Source organism: Fundulus heteroclitus, chromosome 13 (genome assembly GCF_011125445.2).
Source record: "Fundulus heteroclitus isolate FHET01 chromosome 13, MU-UCD_Fhet_4.1, whole genome shotgun sequence".
In the NCBI taxonomy this organism is placed as follows: Eukaryota; Metazoa; Chordata; class Actinopteri; order Cyprinodontiformes; family Fundulidae; genus Fundulus; species Fundulus heteroclitus.
In genome coordinates this window covers 16,375,177-16,400,332 of record NC_046373.1, presented here as the reverse complement: position 1 = coordinate 16,400,332, position 25,156 = coordinate 16,375,177, and the positions used below count along the sequence as shown (strand labels likewise).

At 41.1% G+C, this 25,156-nt stretch overlaps 1 protein-coding gene across 2 annotated transcripts in view; it reads left to right on the top strand.

The window, feature by feature from the left end:
- Window positions 1-16,843: 16,843 nt before the first annotated feature.
- The window catches only part of atxn1a (ataxin 1a), a 132,960-nt gene continuing 124,647 nt past the window's right edge, over window positions 16,844-25,156 (top strand). For both annotated transcript variants that reach the window (XM_036145212.1, XM_036145211.1), the window contains exon 1: window positions 16,844-17,358. The gene's annotated coding sequence lies outside the window, so the exon portion shown is untranslated. The remainder of the gene's footprint in view (window positions 17,359-25,156) is intronic.

The window sequence follows — 25,156 nt, the reverse complement described above, 5'->3', positions numbered from 1 at the left end:
CTCTGGAATCTATACTTGGGTGTGTCTGCTTGTCTGCATTAAAATTCCTCCAGTCAGATTTGAGGAGGTTATTCCAGAAGATATGAGGAAATGTCTGAGTTTCAGGATCTTTAGTTCGAGAAAGAGCCACATTAGATAGGTTGGGGTGACCAACATTTTTGAAACTGAGAGCTACTTCATTGGTGTAGTGTCAATTTAATTAAAATTTATTTATATAGCGCCAATTCATTAACACATGTCATCTCAAGGCACTTTACACAGTCAAATTCAATCATATTATACAGACTGGGTCAGATTATACAGATTACAAAAATGTCCTATATAAAGGGAACCAGTTGATTGCATCAAAGTTCCGACAAGCAGCATTCACTCCTGGAGAAGCGTAGAGCTACAGGGAGAGTTGTCTGCATTGTCCATGGCTTTGCAGCAATCCCTCATACTAAGCAAGCATGAAGCGACAGTGGAGAGGAAAACTCCCCTTTAACAGGAAGAAACCTCCAGTAGAACCAGGCTCAGTGTCATCTGCCTCGACCGACTGGGGGTTAGAGAGAAAGAGCAGAGACACAAAAAAGCACAGGACACATTGATCCAGGAATCCTTTCTGGATGGTGTCACAGCTAACAGAACGGTGAGAACCGTTGTCTACAAGAGGGGAAACAGTGAATCAGTGCCGGTGAGCATTTACAGGAGTGATGGCTTATAAAAACCCCTCAAAGACCGGATGGACGACTCATCCAGAAGGTCAGGTAAACCCAGAATAATGTCTTAAGTCCTGCATGTGTCACTGCCCAATTAAGGTCAGGGTTCATAATTCAATTAGAAGGAGTGGAGCAGGCAATAATGGTATCAATGGGACAGATTCAAGACAAAAACCAAAACAAACCTAACGGCCTTCTCATATTTGGGCCAAAAGTAACACATCATGGGGATCTCTGTACCATAATATGTGGACTTTTCTGAAAAGGAACATCCTATGAGAGCCAAACATGGCGGCGGTTACGCGATGGTCTGGAGTTGCTCTGCCCCTCCAGGACATGAACGACTTGCCATATTGATGTAACCCTGACCACTTTCATGACCTTGAACTCAACCACACCTGGTTTACGCAGAAAGACATTGATCCATATCCCATGAGCAGGTTCTCCTCTGGAGGACTCTGGAGGAAACAAAATGAAGGTTTTGTTAGGACTGAAATTCTGGACTGAAACATAAACAAAATGCTGATGCTTGAGGTAACAGGCTGTTCATTCTTGAAAACCCTCCAATGTGGCGACATTTAAGCAATTCTGCAAAAAAAAAGTGGGACAAAATTGCGCCGCATCAACTGAAAAGACTTACTGCCAGGAATCACAAATGTTGATGGCAGTTATTTCTGCCAAGCGTGGCACAACCGGTCTAGGTTTAGGGGGTAATTACTTTTTTTCCATAATAAATGAAATCCGTCCTTTGAAAACTGCATTATAAAAACTTTATTCACTCTGACGATCTTTGAAATTAAAATTAGAGCGACCATGAATATATTGGTATGTGAGACTGGTTACTCCACATCTAAGTTAATGACTTCAGCTAGTTCAAACAAAGCATGCGTTCATGCCATGTTTTATGGATGAGTGGGACTCAGAAGCAGGCTAGAGGCAGGCACGATCATATGCAACACAAAAGTTGAAGAAAATTAGATGTAACCAAAAATCCAAGAAAGGCTGGCTCCCACTTATCAATTTCTACCCCCATTTAACTCCTGCACATTACCATTTCATTTCCACCTACTTCCATTTTTTACCTGCAGACATAATAATCAGTATCTATCTACTTAAACTGTTGCATGTTAGTTTATTTAACTTTTTTTTGTTGTTTTTGTTTTTTTTTCATGAATCATAGAGTAAAATAAACATAGATGCTCAAATCTCATGTTTGAATTTAGAGAATATTTTCTGAAAGCATATCACACATGACCTCTATTTTGTTTCGTACCCATGCTGGGGTACGTTGACATGCTGTGAACAAAACAACAGACAAATAAAAACGCTCTAAAATAAGGTCTTTGTAAAAGTCATCTACTGTTAAAGGAAGTTTGAAGTGATCCCGTGGTTAGATACAAGACAGCACATGGCCTACATTAAATGTCCCGCTGTAGTCGCCTTAATTGTGACAAATTTCTAAAGGTATGAAATTCTAAAGGGTGAAATGTCCAGCATCATAGTAAGACACGAGCAGGCAATCTGGAGGCAACGGGGAAACCAGAGACACATAACATCAGCGGTGCACACTATAGGATCAAACTGCAGGATCAAGCAATGGGCGAGTGAACCAAGGAATATAATGCAGTGAGTGAAATGAGTATCAGGGTAAGAAACTGGATACTTACTGGGTGGAGGCAGGAAGCTGAGAGACAGGAGGCGAGAGATAACTGAGCGAGGCTCGTGGGAAAAGTGACTGACCACATGGAAGGATGACTAAACACAAAGTGGAAAACAGAAAGAGTAAATGTACTGAGTAAGAACAAGAATCCCAAAAACATATCCTAGTAGCAAAAGCAAACCACTTTCTGCCAGTACCTTGACAGTTTAAAGAAAACACAGTGCAACATTAGAGAGTCGTCTGTTGCTTTGAAGTTGCCAGATCTTCTTGCAGTCTTCTAAAGCGGTCTTCCTCAATAGTCTACACTCTATCTGAGGGTCCTTTAGTTTTACTTTGAACTTTTGCCCCTTCTTGCTCAGCTTCAGTCTGACACAGTGGCATACTTTTGACTTAAAATAAAAGGCTGAACCACATAACAGACCATTTGGCTCGCCACTAACTTTTGAACAAGATCTTTTTGGTGCTTTCTTACTAGCGGCCTGTGACAAACACATACTGTGTTTTTGCAGTTTCTTCTTGACCATGTCAATGAAAACGATTTGACACGGTGGAAAACTAGGACAGAACAGGAAAAACAGTTTGGTATTTCACTTCCCACATAGTTCACTTTCTTCATGTTTTACTATATCTACAGCATGCTGTCATTATTAGGGAGAAGGACTGGATTGGAAATGACGAAAAAAGGAGGCAAAAAAAAAAAAAAATAATCCAACAACTTCAGAAAGCCTGGAGAACCTCTGACTTTGTCCCCTCTAAAAGATCACAAGGACACCAGACTCCTTAAGACCAGAGTAAATGAAGAGATCAGGGCAGCATTAAAGATTTAGCACATGTTTGCTATGCATACTCATGCTATACAAACATCTCTGAATTAGCCAGCAGGGCTGAGATTACCAGAAAATTTTGGTGTTTCCTTTTGAGTGTTTGCATTCCAGACCTACCCTACTGCAGAATATTCCCTCGCTCCTCTTTATTTTAATATAAATGGCTTGTCAAACATTAGAGCAGGGCCTCCTTTAGTTCCTTACGCTTCCAATGCAACACATTTCAGGACACGTTTCGCAACATCATAGGCAACATTAGTCACTATCTACTGATTAATGTTTCTTCTCTGGCAGGAAGATGGTTTCATTTAATTATGGGCATCTGGAATGAAGTAATTCCTGCAACCTTTAGCCGGGTCTGGAGTACCTTCACAAAGGTCTTCAAAGCAGATGGAAATAAATAAATGGTTTATTTGCTGCAAAACCACTGTGGGGCTTCCATATGCTTTGATAAAAAAAAAAAAATAACAGAAAAAACAACAAAAAAGCTCACAGGAGAGAAAGGTGTCAGCTGCAACACATTGCTCGAATGAACAATAATAATAAAAAATGCTGTTTGGAAATTAAAGCAGAAGCTTGTTTTTGAGTTGTGGTGACAACTTTTTGCCAACATTTTCTCTCTGCTTTATCGGAAAAAATAAGTGCGTTGGACATAGTGCAGTGTGTATACATTATAATATTAGTGCTGTGTGTATAGATTATGTATGCATGCATGCAGGTCTAAAGTAGTAAATGGAAACCTAATAGAGGGTCACCGTCACCATTCCCAGGTGTTTGATTCCTTAGTAGTTTAGGGTTCCTGGGAATCTTTCAGTTTTTCACCTTTTAGTGTTATTAGTCTGTCGACTGTGTTTCTTTCTTCTTATTTCTTGTACTCATCTTGATTTCAGTACATTATGGATTTGGTTAGTCGTTTTTCTGTTTCTTTTAGATCTTTGTTTCCCTGCCTGCCTGACTTCTCTCTTCAGGTCAGTCACTAGACGGTTTGTTTAGTTATACAGTCACTGTGGTTTTCATATTCTTGTTTCCTCCTTGTTTCTGCCACATCACTTCACTCCTTATCCCTCAGCTCATCAGCTTCATGTCATCAACATGTGGCTCGTGCTGTTAATTACGTTCACCTGCCCTCCTGCCTTCCTCTCCGTTATTTCCTCCCCTATTTAAACCGCTGGCTGCTTTCCCTGGTTGTCGGATCCACCGTGGTGCCGCCCCTGAGTCCTGTGTGCTCCTTGTTTCATGCCTGGCCCTTGTCATCGGCCGCCCTGCCTGTAATTTTTATTGTTTTCATTTCAATAAATTACCATTATTCACCTCATCATGTGGCTGTCAAGCTCTTGTCTGCATTTCGCTCCATCTAACCCCACCCCCGGGTTTTTATGTCCAACACAAAGCAATGCATAGTTTTCAAGTGAAAGGAAAAAAAATATATATCTTTTTCTTTAAAAGTTTTTTTTAAAGAAAAAAATGGAAGAATTTGGTGTGCGTTTGTTTTCAATCCCCTCTACCCTGACACTTCGAAATGAAATCCAGTGGAACCAATTGCCTTCATGCAATCCAGCTGGTAATGGGAGTTAACCTGTTAGCGGCGTAATGTTAAAATAATAATCCCAGATCTTAACTGCAAATTTACAACCAAATGGTTGTCCACCTAAAGTGAGCTGGGAGAGTAGTAGCAAAGAAAAAAAAAGCAGCCATGAGACCCATTGAAGCTTTGGGTGAGCTGCAGAGATCTACAACTCGCGTGGGATAATCTGTTGATAGAAGAACCATTCTGTTTTTCACGCCATAAGTCTGACCTTTCTGAAGGAACGGTAAGAGGAAACCCTTAATAAGTCCTACCTGCAGTTTGTCACTACTCAGGTAGACACAGCAAACAAGGCGCTCTGGTCATATGAGACCTAAACTTACTACGCTGAAAGCAAAGGGACGATCATTTCCCACGTATCCTGTAAATGCAACAGACAACACTCCTCCGCTTGTATGCAGTGCCTCAGCTGCATCACTGTCATCAGGCATAAATAGATTCAGATCATAAGCTGTACTTTATAGGAGAGCTCTTCCCCGCTTATAAACCATGACTGCGTACGCAGATCCACTGGGGCCATGATTAATTGATGGCGTTTCAGTGTTATCAGGCCTCTCGTTGTCAGACATCTACGGGACTCGTGGGCTGATGAGACATCAACATCACCGATTCAAGTTTTTTTTTTTGTGCTTTCCTTTTTAAAACAAAGGGGCCTTTGAAACGGAGCGCTCAGAGGAATTCGGTCAGCTGGACGTTCGTGTTCGATTACGCCTGAAGAGCACGGCGGTGAGGTAATTCTGGAGGCAGGATGAATGACGGAGGGAGATTACGGAGGCGATGGAGCCAGGTGTTTTAAGTTTGCCTCGCAGTCCCGCATTTGCATCGGCCGCCTGATGTTTCAGTCAATCTTAGCTTCGTTTTTCTTTGTAAGTGCAGAAAACGAGAAGGCTGAGAAGTACATTTCAAACCTTCGTGGAATGATGTCAGAATTGACAGAGAAATCTGAACTTGTCGTCAGACGTGGCACGTCCTGCTTTGTAAGAGGGATGCCTTAACCTTAGTATGCTAACGCTAATGATGGGAGTCAGAAGGCAAAGCCACATAGAAAGCATTGATCAATGACCACAGTGCATTATGAACTATTCAGTTGGCAGGAAAAAACATACAGAAGACTCTTGAAACAACATAACTAGATGGCACTTAGTACTCAGTAATTAACCACTCATGTATGCGGTTACAATATTAGACATCAGGTTTTTTCCATCAGATTGTTGAATTCCTTCTAAAAGAATAGACAATGAACATCTAAGACATACAACACCACATATAAGCTCCTGTTCTGGATTTACTTTCGTCAAGAGGAAACAAAAAACGCTAAATTACAATTTCACTAACACAAATTGCACGCTCCTGCAGAATAAAAGATGTTAAATGATATTGAGCACATTGTCTTACCCGGGTCACACTGCTGCCTTGCTGCCTTCCGTTTTAATAGTGAACAAAGACGCGCGTCTTTCACTTTATTGTGATCTCCAGCAAAGACAGGCTACCATAGGGTTTTAGGACAGATTGAAATATATTGTTGAATGAGCATTGCGACTCACACATCTATCCACTTATACACTATCATTGCTCACAACAAACCCAATGAACTTCTTATATTGCTCCTATTCTTTGCACAGGTTTCCATATTTTTTGTAAATAATCCATTTGGAACAAGTGTAAAAAAAAAGCCCAACTTGGATATTAGAACATAAATCTGCCATTCAGTTAAAACAGTATAGTTTTCTCACCTTGTACATTTAGGATTACGGTACAGTCTGGATTTTATTTTTCACTATTCGTTTGTTGATTTTCCTTTTTGTACTGACTTTGCCGTCTGTTTCCACAGGACCGTCTGACTGAACACTAAACAGGAGTCACCCTGAAGAAGTCTGTTGATGCGTAAATGTTGAAAAGGTGTTTGGTTTTGTCCCCGTTTTTGTTTCGACAACACATGGAGAGGACTCCGGAGGAATGGACAATGACCTGGAACAGCCGGTAATACGGTGTCCATGGAGGTCCAGCTGTTAAAGGATTTGGTTCATCTGATGTTCTTCTGCAGTCTCTACTGAAATTATTCATGAGCCTGGGCCATTTCCATTATGCATCACTTGGTGCTTCAGGAACATTTTGCTTATTTTAATCAAGGCAAAAAATATTTTCCTATCACGTTTTTATTCTCAATAGAATTACATTACTAGAGCCGCACCTTTAACACGTCGGGCTGCTGAAACCAAATAATTTCCCTCTATGGGGATAATAAAGTTCATCTTAACTTCACATTGATAATTGTATGATTGTTAAAGGCGTTTATGTGCTAATGTGCTCCACTGTTTAGGTGGTGGATCCGCCAAACAGCTCTCTCCACTCTGACCCCAAAGGTAGTGAGTGCGCTCTGTAGAGACTTGCCCAGAGACTCGCTTAGCAGTGCTTCTGGGTGAGTGTGTGTGTTTATACTTTGGGGTTTGTCCTCTCAGAAGTGTGTTGGAGAGCCTTCTTGACCTGGTCAATAATTAAAGAGACTGCTTAGCTGGAAGAAAGTTGCTCTGATAGTAAAGGCAACACTTTTTTGAACCGGACAATATGGCTGTTGAGCAGTCCAAAGTCAGCCTTTACAAGGGGTTGGTGTCGTTTGGCTCACAGGTTTTAGGTCGAGCACAGGCATAACGCGTGAGGAATGGCTGACGTGCAGAGAAAACTACAAAGGAAGTGAAATTAAGTACTGACACCGATGCGTTTTGTAGTCAGCACGAAGTGCAAAGAGTGAAGGTGTTCAGCTGTTATTTTGCACTTTAATGAGGAAAAAGCAGCACTGAGCCCTCTTCGCTTTTACATAATGCAAAGGTTAACTCTTTTATCTCTTTGGCTCTTATTTTTGTGTTCTCAAAGTCAAAACGTGATACTGTTTCTGAATTTAAGTGTCCAGCTTCCATAGGCTGCATAACAAAAGTCCTCATGTCTCTTGAATGAAATGGACTGAATTTGTAAAACACTTTTCTAGTCGCACTCACCATGGAAAGCACTTTACATCCACATTCACCCAATCACACTCACTAACATGTACATATATGTACTGATACAAACTTGGGGTAAGGTGCCTTGCCCAGGGGCACATTGACATGTCACAGGGGCAAGCTGGAATCAAACCCACAACCTTTTGATTACTCCGCCCATTGAGTCCTAGTAACCTCAGCTTTGGGAGATTTTTGTCATGTTAGAAAAAAAAAAAAAAAAAAAAAGAACAACAATTGTCTTCTAATTTCAATGGGACTCAAAGCTATAGAGTAACAGAGTTGTGCACAACGGTGACATAAAAGTAAAGTTTATATATATATATATATATATATATATATATATATATATATATATATATATATATATATATATATATATATATAATAGATGTCTTTTTTTTCCAAAAAAGTGAAGATTCTCAATCATGCAGGTCATGGTCATTCCAAAAAAGTTAAAAAACAAAACAACTGGACTTTTTTCCGAAGTTTGAAGACGTTTCGCTTCCCATTCAGAAAGCTTTCTCAATTAGCCTCAGCCTCAGGTCTTTTACAACTTGTCATCCAGGGTTTTCTGGTATTCAGCTCTCTCCAGTTTCCCATCAAATCTGACCAACTTTCCTGCCTCAATGAAGAAAAGCATGCTGCTGGTAAAACCATCTTCCACTGTGAGGTTAGTGTGTTCAAGATTATGTGCTCTGTTTCTTTCTACAAACATAAGTTTCAATTTTTCCAACTCACCCAGTAACTTTTCTTGTAGCTTCTGTACAACTTTACCATTGTAGTGTGGAAGAATAATAATACGTTTTTGAATGCTTCTCTCATTATTGCTCTCCTGACGTGTCAGCTCAGACTGACAGCCAGACCTTGGTAGATTTGCAATTCTCCCATAACAATCCCTTCTTGGTGAATGATGGCTTGAGCAGTGGTTTTGGAGATATTTAAGATATTTTAGATGCCAGATTGTTTTCTCACCTAGTATGGGAATAAGGCCAACCTTCTCTGTGTTCATGGCTCTTCCTGTGCCAACTTCATTCAGAGTTCATCCTCCTTTTTGAAAGATTCGATCCATCCCCACTCTCAGGATCACACGCTCCAGTGCTCTGCTTCCTCTGTCCTGGCGTCGTTGGAGAAATCCTCACAAGATCACCTCTGCCAATCCCCTCACTGCTCGCCGGTAAACATCGCTCAGCGACTGACCGCGCGCTCACCTGCCTGTCTCCCCTCCATAACAATCTGCTTTGCCCGCTCCCCATTTCCTGGAAGAAACGCAGCGGAGACGCAGCATATCTGAACCACCGGTCACCACCATCTGCACTTAGACTCTGAGGATGCACTCCCCTCCTCCTGCTGAAGGTAAGACCTCCACTTCATCTGTTTCTTCATTATCCATCGTCTTGCAAGTCAGGAACAATAATAACTAGTCCTGCTGAGAACCCAGACCCACCCCCTTTTGCACATTTTGAACAGATCTGTTAAACCATCACGCTGTGTCCGTAACTGCTGCCACCAGAGCCAGACTTCAAACAAACCTCTCCACAACTTTCTCCCTGACTGACCGGCCTGCTGTGTCCCTCGGGCTGCATGATGCCGTTCACTGCTGTACTCTGAGGCCCTTCGCAGAACAGCTGGATTTATGCAGATTAAATGACTTGCTGGGGACTGTATTTACTCATTAGGGGACTTCTGAAGGCAGTTGGTTGCACAAAATGTTGATTAATGTGTATTAAAATATAGGAGGCTGAACAGATGCATGCAAAACTTTTCAATTTCTCGTGAAAACATTTGGAAAACCGCGCATCACTTTCCATCCTCCCTACAGTGAGATTCCTCTGTGTAGGTTTATTCGACGGATCATGTTAAAGCACTCAGGCTTAATTTACAAACTCTGCCTGCCTAGGACGTGCAGATTCAATTGCCTGCTGGTAATACGTAGATTATAAAACTCTCGATGCATTGTAATCCTCCGTTCTTTCCGCTTCCCCTTTTGTGGAATGGGAAAGGTGTGTGAGAACAGGTAAGCCAGTAGCAGGCATTTTCTGCAGGATTACACTTGCAAGGGCGACTTTAAGCCTGCACGATTTGGTCGTAAGACGGGAGCAGAAGAAATGAGGTCACAGTTGGCAGACTGCTGTTGTTGCATGCTGATTAGGATGTTCTTTAAAAGAGTAAGTTGTGTTTAATCATTTCGAGAGACTGACACGCTTTAAGAGGTCAGTCAAGATGGTATATTTAGCAAATATTTAGAACTTTCACTGTTTTTTCGTCTTTGTTTCTAAGGAGCCGAACTTTTTTTTCATTGTCTGTTGAAGTGGTGTTGATTTAAAGTTCTCCGGGTCGAGGTTTTACACAGACGGTTAGAGGTCTTCGGGTAGGGCCAAGGCACGGTAATTGTTTCTCGTAGGTGGGTAAAAAGCGATGTCATTGGAGGCGGTTACCTCGGATACAAGGTTGGGAAGGTTTGAGGATGAGCGTTGAGTTGAAGTAAGAGAACGATGAGACGTAAGAAGGATTTTGCTCAGAGGAAAAGCGATGAACTCTTGGGAGAGCTAAGAGTAAATCCGGCAGCAGAGGAGCGGACCAGGAAGTAGCCAGAGGCCGGAAGGTGAAGCTGCAGTGGAGGCAGGACTCTGAATGAGGAGACGGTTCATCAGAGAAACAGCCGAGAGGCAACGGTGGTAACTCTGGAGGAGCTGCAGAGATCCCCAGCTCAGGGCGACTGTTATAGAGACAGTTAAGAGACTTATCTTTCAAAAAGGTTATCTGATCAGATGATACCAAATTTAAACATTCGGCCTAAATGCTAACCATTACAGTATAAAAACCTAAACTGCCTGCTTCTCTGAACACATCTTCTCCACTGTGATAACATGCTGGCAGGATCACGCTGGCAGGATGCTTTTCTTCAGCAGAGATAGATGGATGGAGCTCGATAAAGGAGGCAATCATGGAAGACAACATGTTAAAGCCTGTAAAAAAGACTTGGTTCATCCTCCAGATTTACAATTACTTTACACATACAGCCAGAGCTGTTATGTAATGGTTTAGATCAAAGTGTATTCATGTGTTTGAATGGCCCAATAAAAACACGCGCTAGAATCTAACCGGGAAACTCTGGAAAGGCCTTAAAAAAATTGCTGTCAGAATGCTCTCCATCCAGTGTGGCTGAGTTTGAGCTGTTCTGCAACTTTTTCAGTCCCCCCTGTATGTGAAAAGGTTGCGGTCAATTACCCCAAAAATGACTTGCATGTATTAATATTTGAAGGGTTCAAAGGGTATCAATGCATCTGCAAGGCAGATTTCTGTATGCCAATTTTACTTTAAGAAACGGAAAACCTTATAGGTGTTCTTGGGGCATCTTGCTTTTAAAAGAGTTTACAGATCAGGTTTAAAATGAGTCATTTGGTGAGGTATGTGTTCACTGACACAACACCAGTTTCAGCTCTTGAGTTTCACAAACCTAAAATAGGCCTTCTTGGTATTGTACTCTAACACTGAGAAAAAGCCTCCAAAGTCAAAAGAAAACCAACCTCAGAGATCCAAAAATCTGCCAGCTGGATTAATTCAAAGGGTGATGATAAAACAAAAACAAAAGCGACTCCCGACGTTGGCATCTGTTCAACAAATCTAGAAACAGCTGTGAAACCCGACGACATTAGAAACACTTGCAGATTTGAACAACAGGGGGTGTAGTGAGTGCTTTTAAGAGCGAGCAGTTCATGGTAAAGACACACTGTAGCCTTGAAATTCGAGGTGACCGCTGTTTTTAAACCGCACAAGATCTGCTTTCCTTTTCTATTAGGAAGGTCATCCTCAGTCAAAATTCCCAATGACCTCGGATCTACTCTATGTACCTTTAGACCCCTTTTGCAGCAGCTATGTGCCGGAAAGAAAACAGCTTTAAGTCTCTTAAAGGCTTCTGAAAAATATTGGAGATGATTTAATAAACCTTAATATCAGCATCACAGAAGATAGTCTTCTAGCCACAGATCAGATCTCTTGTTCATGAAGCAGACCGTCTCCTAGTTGCTGCAATGTTTCTGCTAACAGCAGACTTGCCTGCCTGCTTGTGTGTGTGGCGCTAAGGATTGTTTGCTCAGCTAAAATCAATGGCAAATGACATTTCACTATGAGTCATTTAACAGAGAGGTATGCACATTAAGCTGCCCGTTTCCATTTCTCAGGGCTGTTCTGGTACAAGCCACACCCAGTCGCACCACACTGTCCCCGAGTGTACGCCGTTCACACCTCCAACAGAGAACACGGGTAAATCTGCAGGGAGTAACCCAGCGCTGGAAAAAAAAAATGTGCCCGTCCTCTGGGGAGCAGTTCCTCAAGCACACAGTGGCCCCGAGCAATACGCACGTCTGTGTTTCCCCTCGTTCTCGAGCAATTTAAAAGGAAGCATTGGCTGATCCGGAGCAGCCAAACTGGGTTTTGGGTCGGCCCGGTAAATGTAGATGTCCGCACAATATGTTGCAACCCAGTGTAACACTCCATGTGTGCTTGTTTGCGCAGGCAGAGTGGAACAAGTGAGCTGTGCGAGTACATGCCTGTATTTATAGGCTCTGCTCCTCATGACCAAACAATACGTCGAGAAAATGTGTTCACCAGCTCAGAGACGAAGATCACAGAGCGATTTATCCGGAATCCCGCTGCCGACTTGGGATTCTCTATTATTGTTTTGAATCTGATTCGCATCACTTCGGCTGCCCTGTGAAATCTGTTTGTTGTTGCAAGTTAAACTCGTCTTAGAGACAAGGCTCTTCAGGTGAGTAGTCCTAGAACTATGCTATGGTTTGTTTTCACCGCTGGGAAATGGGTGTAACAATGCTTCTTTGTGATAAATCATATGCACTTGGTGAGTCTATTTCCCCTTTAACTGGTGCCACGTTTTGTAAGGAAAATGTACTTCCTTGTTAAGCAACAGCACTGAGCGTTTGGGCTGGTTATGTGAAAATCTTAACAATGAAAGTATGTTTTTGTAGCCATTAAACAAAAGATATCGGCATAACGGAGGAAAGAAACTAGAACACTGTTCCTCCTAGTAGCTAGTGCTAACCTCTGCCGTTAAAATGACTTCAGTGGGGCTGCGCAAGAAGGCCCTGGGACCCTTGGGCTTGGGGTCTTTCTGCATGGAGCAGTTCAGAAAGCATCTGTGAGGCATTTCTTGTAGCCATCCTTAACATCAGTCAGAGAGAAGTTTACTTGTGAGACGTTTGAGGTGTTCATTGCATGTACAACCGATTCCAAGTTACCCCACAGAATCTCAGTGAGATCAAGATCTGGTCTTTGACCCAGCGTGGGACTTTCCTACATTTACTGATATTTCTGGGTGGTTGTCGTGTTGCAGGGACCAGTTCTGCACCTGCATTCTTTTTTTTTAGACAGATGGTCTCACATTTTTCCCTTAAACCCCCCTCCGATACACTGTAACTTCATGCTCGCTCATGATGGTGATCCTCAAACCTTGATCCCTCAGACCACTTTTCACAGATGAGAGAGGCTCTTCTCTTAAAATGCTCTTCTCTTGGTGTTTAAATGTTTAAATTTGTGTATCATACGCACAGAGAACATTATTCCAGAAGTTACGTTACTTATTTTGAATGTCCTCCACTCACACAGTATTTTCCATGCAGTGGAATGACTTATAATTATTTTTGGGATACCTCTTTAAAGTGTAACTCACCCGAAAATCAACTTTTTTTTGCAGATAAACTGGGTCAAAGGGGTGATACTTTAATGTTACTGTGCAATTTTTTTTTACATTTTCATGTAAACTTCTGCAATATTTGTCTGAAAAGCGTCTTAGCACTGCCCTCTTAGGGTTGAATGGCGGCTAATGCTGTTGAATTTTCCTATTGGTTCAAACGGTACACGCTTGCGTCATCATTGCCCCGTGCTCGGGTATAAAAGCATCTCAGTCATCAGACGCGGAGTCAGACCGCCCCGTGGCATTGGGAGCATTGATTGATAGCGGTTAGCGTGTGTTACTACTTTGAACTTTCCACGTTCCACACATCTAGCTCCTGCCCCTCAGAGTCTCCTGGCACTGCTCACTTTGGTGGCTTTTGTGGAAATTTGTCTGGGCCCTGGGTTATGCATTTGCAGAGGGGTGAGTTACATTTTAAATGTTTTACAAGACTCATAAGATGTGAGGTTTTTTTCTGATGGCCTCAGTGTGAGGTAGTATGAAGCAAGAGTCAAGGAAGGTGATAGGTAGACAGCAGCAGCAGACGTCATAAAGCCTAATTGTCTCTCACGGGTTTCGAACTTAAATAAAAACCCAAAAATTAGACTGGAAACTCACCTGAAACTCATCCGTCTGCAGCATTACAAAATTAGTATAACCAGGCGATACAATCCATAGAAATAAACAGGAACCAGATTATTTATTTAATTTCATTTGCAAAAAAAAAAAAAAAAAGTACTTCTCACAATACAGATGAAGATTTTCCTTTAAGACTATAAAATCACAATACAACCAAAAATCTTGTAATCGTGTAATCTTTAAATATAATATTATTATATAATATTATTATTATTAGTGTTACCATTAGTAATGCTTTATGTATATGTATATCGTATATGCATTAGTTAATATTAATAACATAAGAGTAGAATGACATATATTTATTTGATACCTTATGAATAGGAAGAGATCGTGATTGTGATGTCGATTTAGAAGGGGTGGATTTTAATAGGCTTCTACTTCTACGCACTCCTTTAAATATTTAACATCTGTGTATTTATTGTGGTGTGTGTGTGTGTGTGTGTGTATATATATATATATATATATATATATATATATATATATATATATATATATATATATTCATATATATATATTCATATATATAATTTGTACTGTGCAATGTGCATTACAAAAAAACGAAACAGAAAATAAAAAATACTTATAATGCAGGAGGCGCTGTGCTGACCCCTCCCATGTACCTGTCCTGTCCCAGGATCTGAACAGAGGGAGATACAATGGCGAGCATATACAAAGAAACATTAAACGAAACCATTTACCAGAAATGTACCTTTCTCTGAAGGGACATCCAAATTAGCTACTGACTCAGTTGTGTTTCCTCTAAAAACATATGCTCGGATGTAAACTGTAACATAATGCTACCATCAACAAACCCGGGGTAGTACGTAAAGCACAGTTACAACAGCAATGTTAAACTACAGCATTATGAATAACTATAAAACACCATGCAATGCATCATGAATATGTTTGAGGGACAAGCAGAGAATAAATACATTATTGGCCCACTTTATGACATGAATAAATAAACAATCTTGGGTAATATGGTAATCAAGTCTGCACAATACACAACACATTATCAGGTGTGAAATTAGAAAGATTATGGCAACGTGTGACGTGAGACTTTCTCATTTAGATATCAGTCTGTTCACCGCCAAACAATGTCTTCATTTCTGTGCACGCGGGGCATCAGCGTAACACTAAACCTCTGGCTCACAGGGCAGGCTACCTCTCTGTCTCTTTGTTTGTCACACATGTGACAAGGGTACAATGAAGAGTTGGACAATGGGCCACTTATCGGGTGACTGGCAGGGAGTGGGATACATCCGTGATTATCCGTCACTCTGCAGCCTCGTGCACCCTGTGGCTCATAGTGGCCAGTGTCAGGTTCCACTCCGCTGTGAAGCCGCAGGCAAAGGCTCTCGGTGTCACACTGGAAATCTGGGAGGAGTCGCAGGGGTCAACGTAGTGAAAGTCTCTCAAAATAGATGAGGAGTGACATAGAGATTTAGAAGCTGACTTCTTAAATGCTCCAATCAGGACAGTACTGAGGATGCACCGATCTGGCTTTTCCCAGGCTGATATATAATTTGATTTTCTCACCTGCCTGCAATCCTGAAACAGCCGTGTTTGACCAAGCTGGTCACCGGCATGACGGAGAGGTGCCAGGCTGTTCCCACTGAGGCCCCTGTTAATGTGTAAGGCAATTAAAAAGTTAAACTGCCGACGTGTCCGATTTGTCTGAACTTTTTTTGTCCTGGCTTTTTAGTTGTATTTAAACAAGTTTTCTAATAAAAGCAAATAGGGTTGTTGAATAGTATTATTTATTGCGAATGGAGCTTGTTTAAAAAAAAAAAGCTGCATTTTGAAAGTGTACAAAAAGTATGAAGTTAGTGAGTTTTAATCTGTCTTGTAAATGAGATTTAGTGTCATTTTTTTCACATGGGTTTTATGTACACAGAAGTGTGTCTAACAACAACGAAGGTTTATACTGTATTTAAATTTTTTTTTCTGTGATGAAGTGAAAACAAAGCTCAGATTGACAAAATAATCCCTTTTTAAAAAAAATAAACATCTGAATCGGAATTTGGTTTATTGACCAAGTATTTTTTTTATAAACAAGGAATTTGACGTGGTGTTGTGCTACATGTACACTACTACTACTACTAGTACTACTACTACTACTACTTTATTTATAAAGCACTTTAAAACAACAGCAGCTGCAACAAAGTGCTGCACAGACAATAAAAAAACATTTAAAATGGAAAAAAACAAAGATTACAATAGAAATATAAAAGGAATAAGAGCAAAAGTCTCAACATGCGTTAAAAGCCAAGGAATAAAAATGTACACGTGTAAAAAAAAAAAAAGTACATAATGGATGATGTGAAGTTACCAGGCAAAATACGTAAGAAATGAAAAAGTCAAGATAAATATATGTATGACATTTTATCGTTGAGACAATAAAATGTCCTTTGATTTTTGCAGGAAGCAAAACAAAACAATTTTGCTCTGTTTGTATTAACATTTCTTAATAAATAAAATAAAAAAAAACCCTGAATTGGCATGTCAGAGCTACATTAAATCAGTGATGTGAAATTGGCTACAGAAAATCTCTGAGCTGTAGTTTGAACGCTGAAGTTCTGAAGGTATTTAAAGTTCTAGACGCTGCAAGGAACGTTCACCTGATGCTTCTGAGTCTCTGCGGCTGAGATCTCCACCATGCTGTTGTCAGCTGACCTCTCAGCCACCGCATTCAAGGCCAGCAGATTTTCTCTGAATCCTCCAGTCTTGGTTGCCTGCCATGACCTTATGACCTTCAAAAAAACACACACAAAAAAAAAAAAACACAATGGTTCTAAGTAGAGGGCAGGCGACTCACGGCGAGGATGAACTGTTACATCTGCAATAAAGAATGCTGTCGAGCTGGAGTTTAAATATCCAAGCGCCGCTGAACTACTACAAATGACGTGTGCGCTTTGACATCCCCACGCCTTTTTGGTGCTGTCAGAACTTCTCCTGTAATTCCGCGGCTGCTTGGCCCCGGCTGTCATATTCGTGCATGAGTAGCTCGTAAAGCGCTCCGTTTGTGAGTCTCTCTCTCTCTCTCTCTCTCTCCCCTCTCTCTCTCTTTTGCTCCTTCTCTCCGGAGGTGGGGGCAGAGAGGTATTAGCTGTGCGCCACAGACATCATTAGGACGGGAGACGCTTTCCACCGTCAGCGCCGGAGCGGAGCGGAGCGCAGCGCAGCGCAGCGCAGCAGAGAGCAGGCAGGGGAGCCCTGGCAACAAGAAGACACACCAACTCAGCAGCGCGTTTCACCCCCACAGTAAGTCACTCCAAACTACTCACTCCGAGCCGCTTTTCCCAAACTGTCACTGCTCGCTTTCCCTTCCCCTCTTTTCTGGAGCGGTGTGCGCGGATAGAAAAATGGCTGGAAGAGCTGGGTAAGGGTGGCGCTCTCTCTCTCTCGCGTTTCTCTCTCCGTCCTTCTCTCTTTACTTCCAAAAGGCTTTGGCAAAAAATGTTTACTTCTGTTCCAGCAGTCGCCAAACTGTCCGGGGAAAGGACGTCCGTACGCGGACACGCTTGTCATTTCGGGGCTTTTAGTGTAAAAGTGAGTTTTTTTTAGTGTGTGTGTGTGTTTTTTCCGCGACGGGAAGGAGGGGAGCGGAGCTCTGGCTGGGGGATGTGACCGAGCGAGGAGCGCGTTTCGCCGGCCGGCCGCCGCGCTCCGCCGCTAAAACTGCGCCACTCGACCTCGGCTCGTACGCGTTCGCCTCACGCCGCTTCTTTTCCTCCCTTCCCGGCGGCAAACACCGCCGAACGGCGACCTGTGCTGCTGCCGGGGCTTGTTTTCCTACTCTTGTGTTGTTGACAGGGAATGTCAAAGGCAGGACATAATATATTTATCAACGTTTCACCATCGCGGAAGTGTTTTTTTTTCTCTCTCCACCCGCCCGCAACGCGAACTAGAACTACTCACCAAAGTCAAGTTTATAAGCTCGCTGTTTTATTGCCAACACTTTAACTTGGAAATATGCCCCCCTCCCCCCCTACACGCATGCATTTCGCACACGTTTACCGCTGCATGTGTGACATGTTACTACACGGTGTTGTAGGACTACATTACCAGCTGGTTGTAAAGGACATACGGCTTGTGATTGCAGGACTACCCGTGATGTCATTCATCGGAGCTTGGACCATTATATAACGGGACTGTAGGGAAGCCTGTGATGGCAGGCTATTTTTACATTGTTTACACCTCAGAGCAGGGTAGGGCTGTACGCTTCCCCTCACAAATATGAATTTCATGTGCGATCCCAATGAGAAGTAGAGGTAGAACAAAAAAAATAAAAAAAATAAATAAAATAAAAAGATGCGTGGACATAAAGGGAGTGCTGCAGGTGTAAAGCATGCACTTTATGGTTTCCCCTGTCCTTTATGGGCGCCTGTGCAATAAACACTTTAACTGCTTCGTTGTGTACATTATCTCTGGCTCTCAGCGAGCGATCCTGCAGAGGGCTTTAATTTGCACACGTTTAATTAGAAAGCCACACTCTGACTTACGATGACATTATTAATAAACTCTAAGATCCAACTTTAGAAAAATGCAATATGTTCTCGAATGGGCAATATGAGCACACACCTAATTTATTGTGACTGCTGTTTATTTGTTTCATCCCACTAACCGTATTATACGCTCTCATTTTGTCTCACATGTCACGTTTTCCAGCGCTCCGATCATAATTTCAGTATGCATACGGCGACTACAAAGGAATTGTATTGACCCGGAACATTTTGGGTTAACATTCGCTATTGTATTAACAGAACACATTTTTACAATTTGAATATTTGCCAGCTCGAAATGTTTTTTTGTTCTTGCGGCGATACTGGGCTCATTTGACAGGAAGTGGCAGGTAGAGAAGCTAAAGGTCTCCAGGTCGGGAATCAAACCCACACATCGAGGACCTTATGCGCTGCATTTGGGACAGCCGCCCTAATGTTACACCCTGCGAAGTCCCAGAAATAGGTTTTCAGGACATTTGTAACCACGTGTTGGAAAACTCGATGCTAACCCCTTATCACGGCGTGTCAAGGGATGGATCCCAATATTTAGTTTTTTGCCAAATTTGATCAAATACAATGCCGGTAAACAATAAGTCCTGCAAATCTAGAAACAAAATGTGCGAGAGTTACCAAATTTAAAAGAAGTTTCGAATTAGCTGCTAAATCGATATGCAGCTAACTGGCGCTAAATTTGAAAGCAATTTTTCAAGTTCTTGTAAATTTTGGTTAAAACCCATGCAGATTGCTTGGATTATCTACTGCATTTCAAAGAATGCATGCTAATGTCTTGAAGTTGCAAGCTGTCTTTTTGTTTACATTTTAACTTTAGTTTTTAGTTGTTAAAAAAAAACAAACTATCTGAGTTTTAAAACAGGCAGTCAGAACTTGTACCGGTCTACAATAACACAAATTTTTCTCTAGCTTGAAATCTTTTTGTGAGGGATATGAAACTATTAAAGCAATCTCAGCAGTCTTCAATAGCACTTGAAGAACGGAGACAAAGCTTTAATTAAATGTACCAATAGCCTATATAATTAAAACTAATTAAACACAAGGATGAAAAAACATGCAACACTTGAGACCCCCTTCAAGTAAAAAGCTGAAGAGTGAGACAGAAACTTGAAATTTCAAGTGAAGGACTGGATGGTGGCAAATGTGCATAATTATATTTTTTGAGCTGGATATAAAATTGTTTTTTTTTTTTTTCATTTTTTGGCATCTTTTCTAACCATTGTAGCGACTTGTTTATGATACTCTTGCATGACTGCAATGTGAAACCTAGCCACGTGAAATGTGTGCAGTAAAAACTCAAACTGGACTTTAAAGCGTAAAAACATGATCCAGTTGTAAAGCAGCGCGGTTTCTGCTCGTAACATGCTCATTATTTCTTAACATTGTGACATCTATCACACAGATATTTAGTTCTTGCAGGCGCCATCTTATTCTCTCGCTTTCTAAGCTGTGTTGAAGGAAACGATGTGGAGGGCCATTTACATTCTGTTTCGCGCTCTTGAAACACCCTTCATTTGTTGTTGCCTTGTTTATTATCAACACACTCATCTAAATGAGACGGAGGCAAATTTAGAAGTTTGCAAAGATTGGGACGTCAAGAGGAGGGTTTCTTGACTTGTTTATAAGCGTTATAAAACAATGTTTATGACATTTATACCATGAACAGCATGTCCATTTATGGTATTAATATGATGTAGTTAATTTAGCAGGCACCAGTCTTCATGTTGGTGTTTATGTTCTGAACATGAAAGTTTTTAACACCAGCAAGTTTTCCAAAAAGCTTGTTTTTAATAAAATTAAATTTAATTTAATTAAATTAAAAAACTAGTTGTCTGTAATACAGAGGTGCCCATACAACACTTAACCACAAATAGCATAAAATAAATAGATTTAGATAATTATAGAATGTGTAAATTGAAGCATTTGGAGGCAGGTCATCCAACGTGGGTTTTGCTGGACAGGTCAAATCCCAAATATCTTAAATGCTAAATAGGAGGTAGGTTCTCACACATGGTTTTGCGTAGATCCCGCTGTGCACAGGTTGGGGGATCAGTCTTTAGCATGCAGGTTTCCAAAAGTATAATTCCCCATAACGATTTATGCGTATCGCAAAACAGATAAAATCCATAAATTGCTAAAAACAACAAAACTAAACAGCCACCACTGCAGAAGGTTTCTACATCCTCCTGAGACTGCCTCCTAGTGGCAGAAATTGGCAATGGTGCAACGTAGATGAACAAAGAAGCATATTTATTTACTCAGATTGATGACGAAGAGGAATTAGCAAATTATACAACGGAAACAGAGATACTGCTCAAGGGCATATGAGAGAAGATTAATGGGATTGTAGAAAAAGATCCTGAAACCACTCATGCAGATGTTGCACCCACTGGTCATAGCAGTAGAACAGCCTAGAAGGATACTGGCAGATGTAAGTTAAGGTGTTTTAGGCTCAAAATGAGATAAACGTCAGATTTATCTGCCAGGGTGAGTTTGAAAGCTAATCGATTGAAGTCTGAAAGTTTGAGGCTATTGATTTGTTGGTGGGTGGGCTTTCACTGGCAGGTTGTTAGGGCTACAGCTGAGGAGAAAAATATTCACATGTGGGGTGTATACAGTGCTGAGAAAAAATATTTCGCCTTCAGAGATTTCTTCTGTTGTTGCTCCACCCCCCCCCCCCCCCCCCCAAATCAAGGTGAAAAAAGTTGCTTATTTTATCAGCACCGTCTCTTCGTGTTTTCACTGCACTGACCGGCTCCATACCGAAAAAAAACTCTTTCAACTCTGAGCTGGGCCAATCCTGGTGCTAACAGAGAGATAAAGATATTTCCAAAAGGAGTTGGGAGTCAGTTGGTATTTTTTTTTTTTTTTTTTTTTTAGATTTTGGACTATGGAGCAACATATTTAATATTTCTGAGATTCTCTTAATCTTTGGGTAAACAAGACGTAAAAGACCAAGCTGAACTTTTCTACTGTGCGGTTATAATGCTGCTATCCAGGCGTGATGTGCCACACACACACACACACACACACACACACACACACACACACACACACACACACACACACACACACACACACACACACACACACGTAGTTCTCTGCATCCACCGTAGCCTTTGATTCCAGCCGCCACTCACTTTCAAATGGTAATGAGAGGCAATTAGAAGCCAATGTGTCCTAATCACAAGCCATTTAACCGAGCTTGGCTCATTTGTCAGAGCCCCGTGTGCACATGGAGCCTCACAAACAAACACACATGAGCATGCACGTCTTGTAGATCTTGCCAAACGAGGGAGGGGGGATGGGGGGCTTTATGTCTATGTGAGTGAGATTTCCAGGTAATGATCGGGTGGAGATTTCACAGCTGAACGAGCGAGTGACAGAAATGGCTCTTCATGTGTAAGTACAGGCAGAGCGAATGATGGGTGGGAGGGTGGGAGGGGCCCCACAGATTGACCAGGGCAATGGAACAACAGGTGTTGGTGGGTTACTCTAGAGAGAGGAGTCGGATCAACTCATCATCCCGCCATTTAGTTCGACTACAAGATGCAATGTGCTTATAGGTTCTACTGAATTTACTTCAAGTTATTTATGTAGTGCCAGTTTACAACAAACGTGTCCTCAAGCCTCTTTACGTGACAGTTTCAATTGGTATCCTGCTAGACTCCAGTTTAGTCTGCATTGAACTGGGTTGATATGAAATCAATCATACATTCTGAATCTGCTCCACATAAATGTCCAGTTCGCTCCAAATTATTATATAATAAGTCAATTCTCAGGCCAATTTTAGCTCTCTGGATTTTATAAGGCTTTGACATTCCTATATACATTTTGGCCAATCCTGACTTCTCTTAGAGATCTATAACCTTAGAAGATATAACAATGTTGTTCTTTTATTTACTCTTCCTTATGTAAGCAGTAATTTATTATTTGGAGTAGGAGCAGAGCCCTTGTGCCAGAAGGCCGTTCATGTTAAACAGGGTTTTTACTGTTATTCCAAACGCAAAGAGACAAATGATCATGTTTTAAACTCATTAAGGTTTTATGTTAGCGGTCAAGGCCGCAAACATTTCTTAGGGAGATGGCTTTTGTAATCTTTATAGCTTAAAGAGCAATATGTACTCCTGGTACCACAAAACTAATTTGTGTAGAGCCACAAAATCTGCCTGCCCCTTAAAAAAGAGAACGTATCAAGTTTTATATTGTATAAAAACATAGTTTTTTTGTTGAGATAAAAAAAAAAAAAATCACATCAGTTTAGCAACAAAATAAAACTTTTACAACAATGGAAGAAAACATTTTTTTGTGGAGAAGCTGGCAAACTTAGTTCCTTCTATTTCTTTAGAAACTAGGTAAGAAATAGAAGTAAACCTGTAATAAACTGGCTAAAATGGCTTTCAAGTTTTATCTTAATATCTGAAGTTTTACAAATCTATTTATAGAATTTCTATAAAAGTTTTGGTCAATGTTATTAGGAGCAAGTGTGTAAGGGCCACATGGTTTGAAACCACGCGCTGCGCTAGAGCATATGTTATTTTTACAGGCCTACAGCTACCACAGAGAATGATTTTTTTAAAACCTCCCTTTTCTGAATACAAACTACTTTCAGGATGGAAGGACGATTTAACCCAGTATAACAAAAAGTGTTTCTGAACAGGAATACCAACTATAGCTTTAATACCGCGTCATATGAAGACGGTCGCATTTGCCTGCTGTGTGAAGGTAAACTAAAACCAACTAAATTTGAGTCTTCTTACCTCATTAAGAACTTTCTCACTGAAGAGATAGGGGCATTGAAATTGAACTTGTTAGTGTGAATAGTTATTTTTCTATTTCATGGTAATTACTTGAAAATAATCCAGTTGACGTATACGTAAAAACTATGAGTAAAAACACAGAAAAGGAGGATAAGTGGTCAATATGTCCTGCAGCAGCCTAAGCCTATAACAACCTAACTGCAGGGGAACCTCGGGGAAGCCTAAGCCACTCTAACTATAAGCTTCATCAAAAGGAAAGTTTTAAGTGTGGTCCACGAAGGAGACAAGGTATCTGCCTCACAGACCTGGTTCGTCCTCCCTGTCTACGTTTAGAAACTCTAGGAACCACCTGCAGTCTTATGATGAAGTGCTCTGTTGGAGCCAAGGAGACACAATCCTTAATATAAGACCTTAATATAAGATATGATGGAACAATTGCAGTAGTTCAGTGTTTAGGTAACAGGTGCAAGTTATCTGCTACATGCTGGAAAATCATGTTGGGGTATTTCTACTTTTGGCAGTGTTGATAGGAAACTGGCTTTTCCTGGACTAAGAAGGGAATAACTCTCATATGTTCCTTTTTAAAATGCTGCCATGTATGATAAATGCACATTTAACTGTAATAAACTTTGCGAAGAGCAGCGTTTTGGCAAGATGCAATTTCCAGCCATTTATTATCTACCTTGTCGCGCTTTTACGTCCATAAATGTCACGTTTGATAGTACTTAAAACTGTATCGCTGCCTCTTCTGCATCCGACGCCTCGGTGCTGTCACAGCCGCTATCCCCGCTAGAAGCAACAGGAGGGAAGAGACTGGCGACGACTGGAAACAGAGCAATGTAACAAACGTGTAGGGAAGCACAGGGCAGAGGGAGGCGAGTTAAAAACAAGGTTATTAAAAATAAAAAAATACTCCGCCAGAGAGAAAGAAAGACAAAAGTCTCATAAGGAGGAGTAAGAGAGAGCTACTTGTGGGATTAAAAATAAAAAAGAGCGTGTGAGAAAAATGGTGGTGAAAATGCACGGAGCGGTGGGTGGGGATGGAGGCAGATCAAGAGATTGAGCTGTCTCGTTGAACCACGCGGTGCGCTCAGACCTTTTCAGCTTTTCCTTTCATCCTCCCCTATTCACGAGTACACTGAGTACACATGCTTGCACACAGGAGAAGGGACACACTCACGCTGTGTGCTGCCTTTAAAAGGGATCAATGAGAGCTCTTTGTATTTTGTTAAAGAACATTCTGCTGTGTGTTTTTTTTTTATTATTCTTTTTTTTTTATCGTGTTTCTATATTGTGTGTTATATAGTCCTGGGCTTGTTATGGTGCAGTTTGGATGAAATGCAGCAAGAGGCACTTCAGCTTGAGAATGACTTAATTTAACAAATGCGCTGGATGACATTTCCGTGATCAAGCTAGAAAAGAAAAATCAATATATGCAACTGTAATATAAATCTCATCTTTCCACGCTCTGTAGCGTTGGCTGGTGGTTGTGTGTGGACATTAGGCTGCACGCAAAGCTAATGTTTTTTTTTGTTAAATTATTCTATACCAGGGGTGTCAAACTCGTTTTGGTTTAGGGGCCGCATTCAGCTTAATCTGATCTCAAGAGGGCCACACGAGTAAACTCATTGCAAGATTAAATAGAACTAATACATGTGGACTTGTTGTTGATTTTTATGTTAAATTAATTTCACTTTTACACAATATATTATGAATAACCTCAGCGTTTTTAAGAAAAGTATGTGCAATTTCAACAATACTTTTACTCAGTTAAACATTTACTTG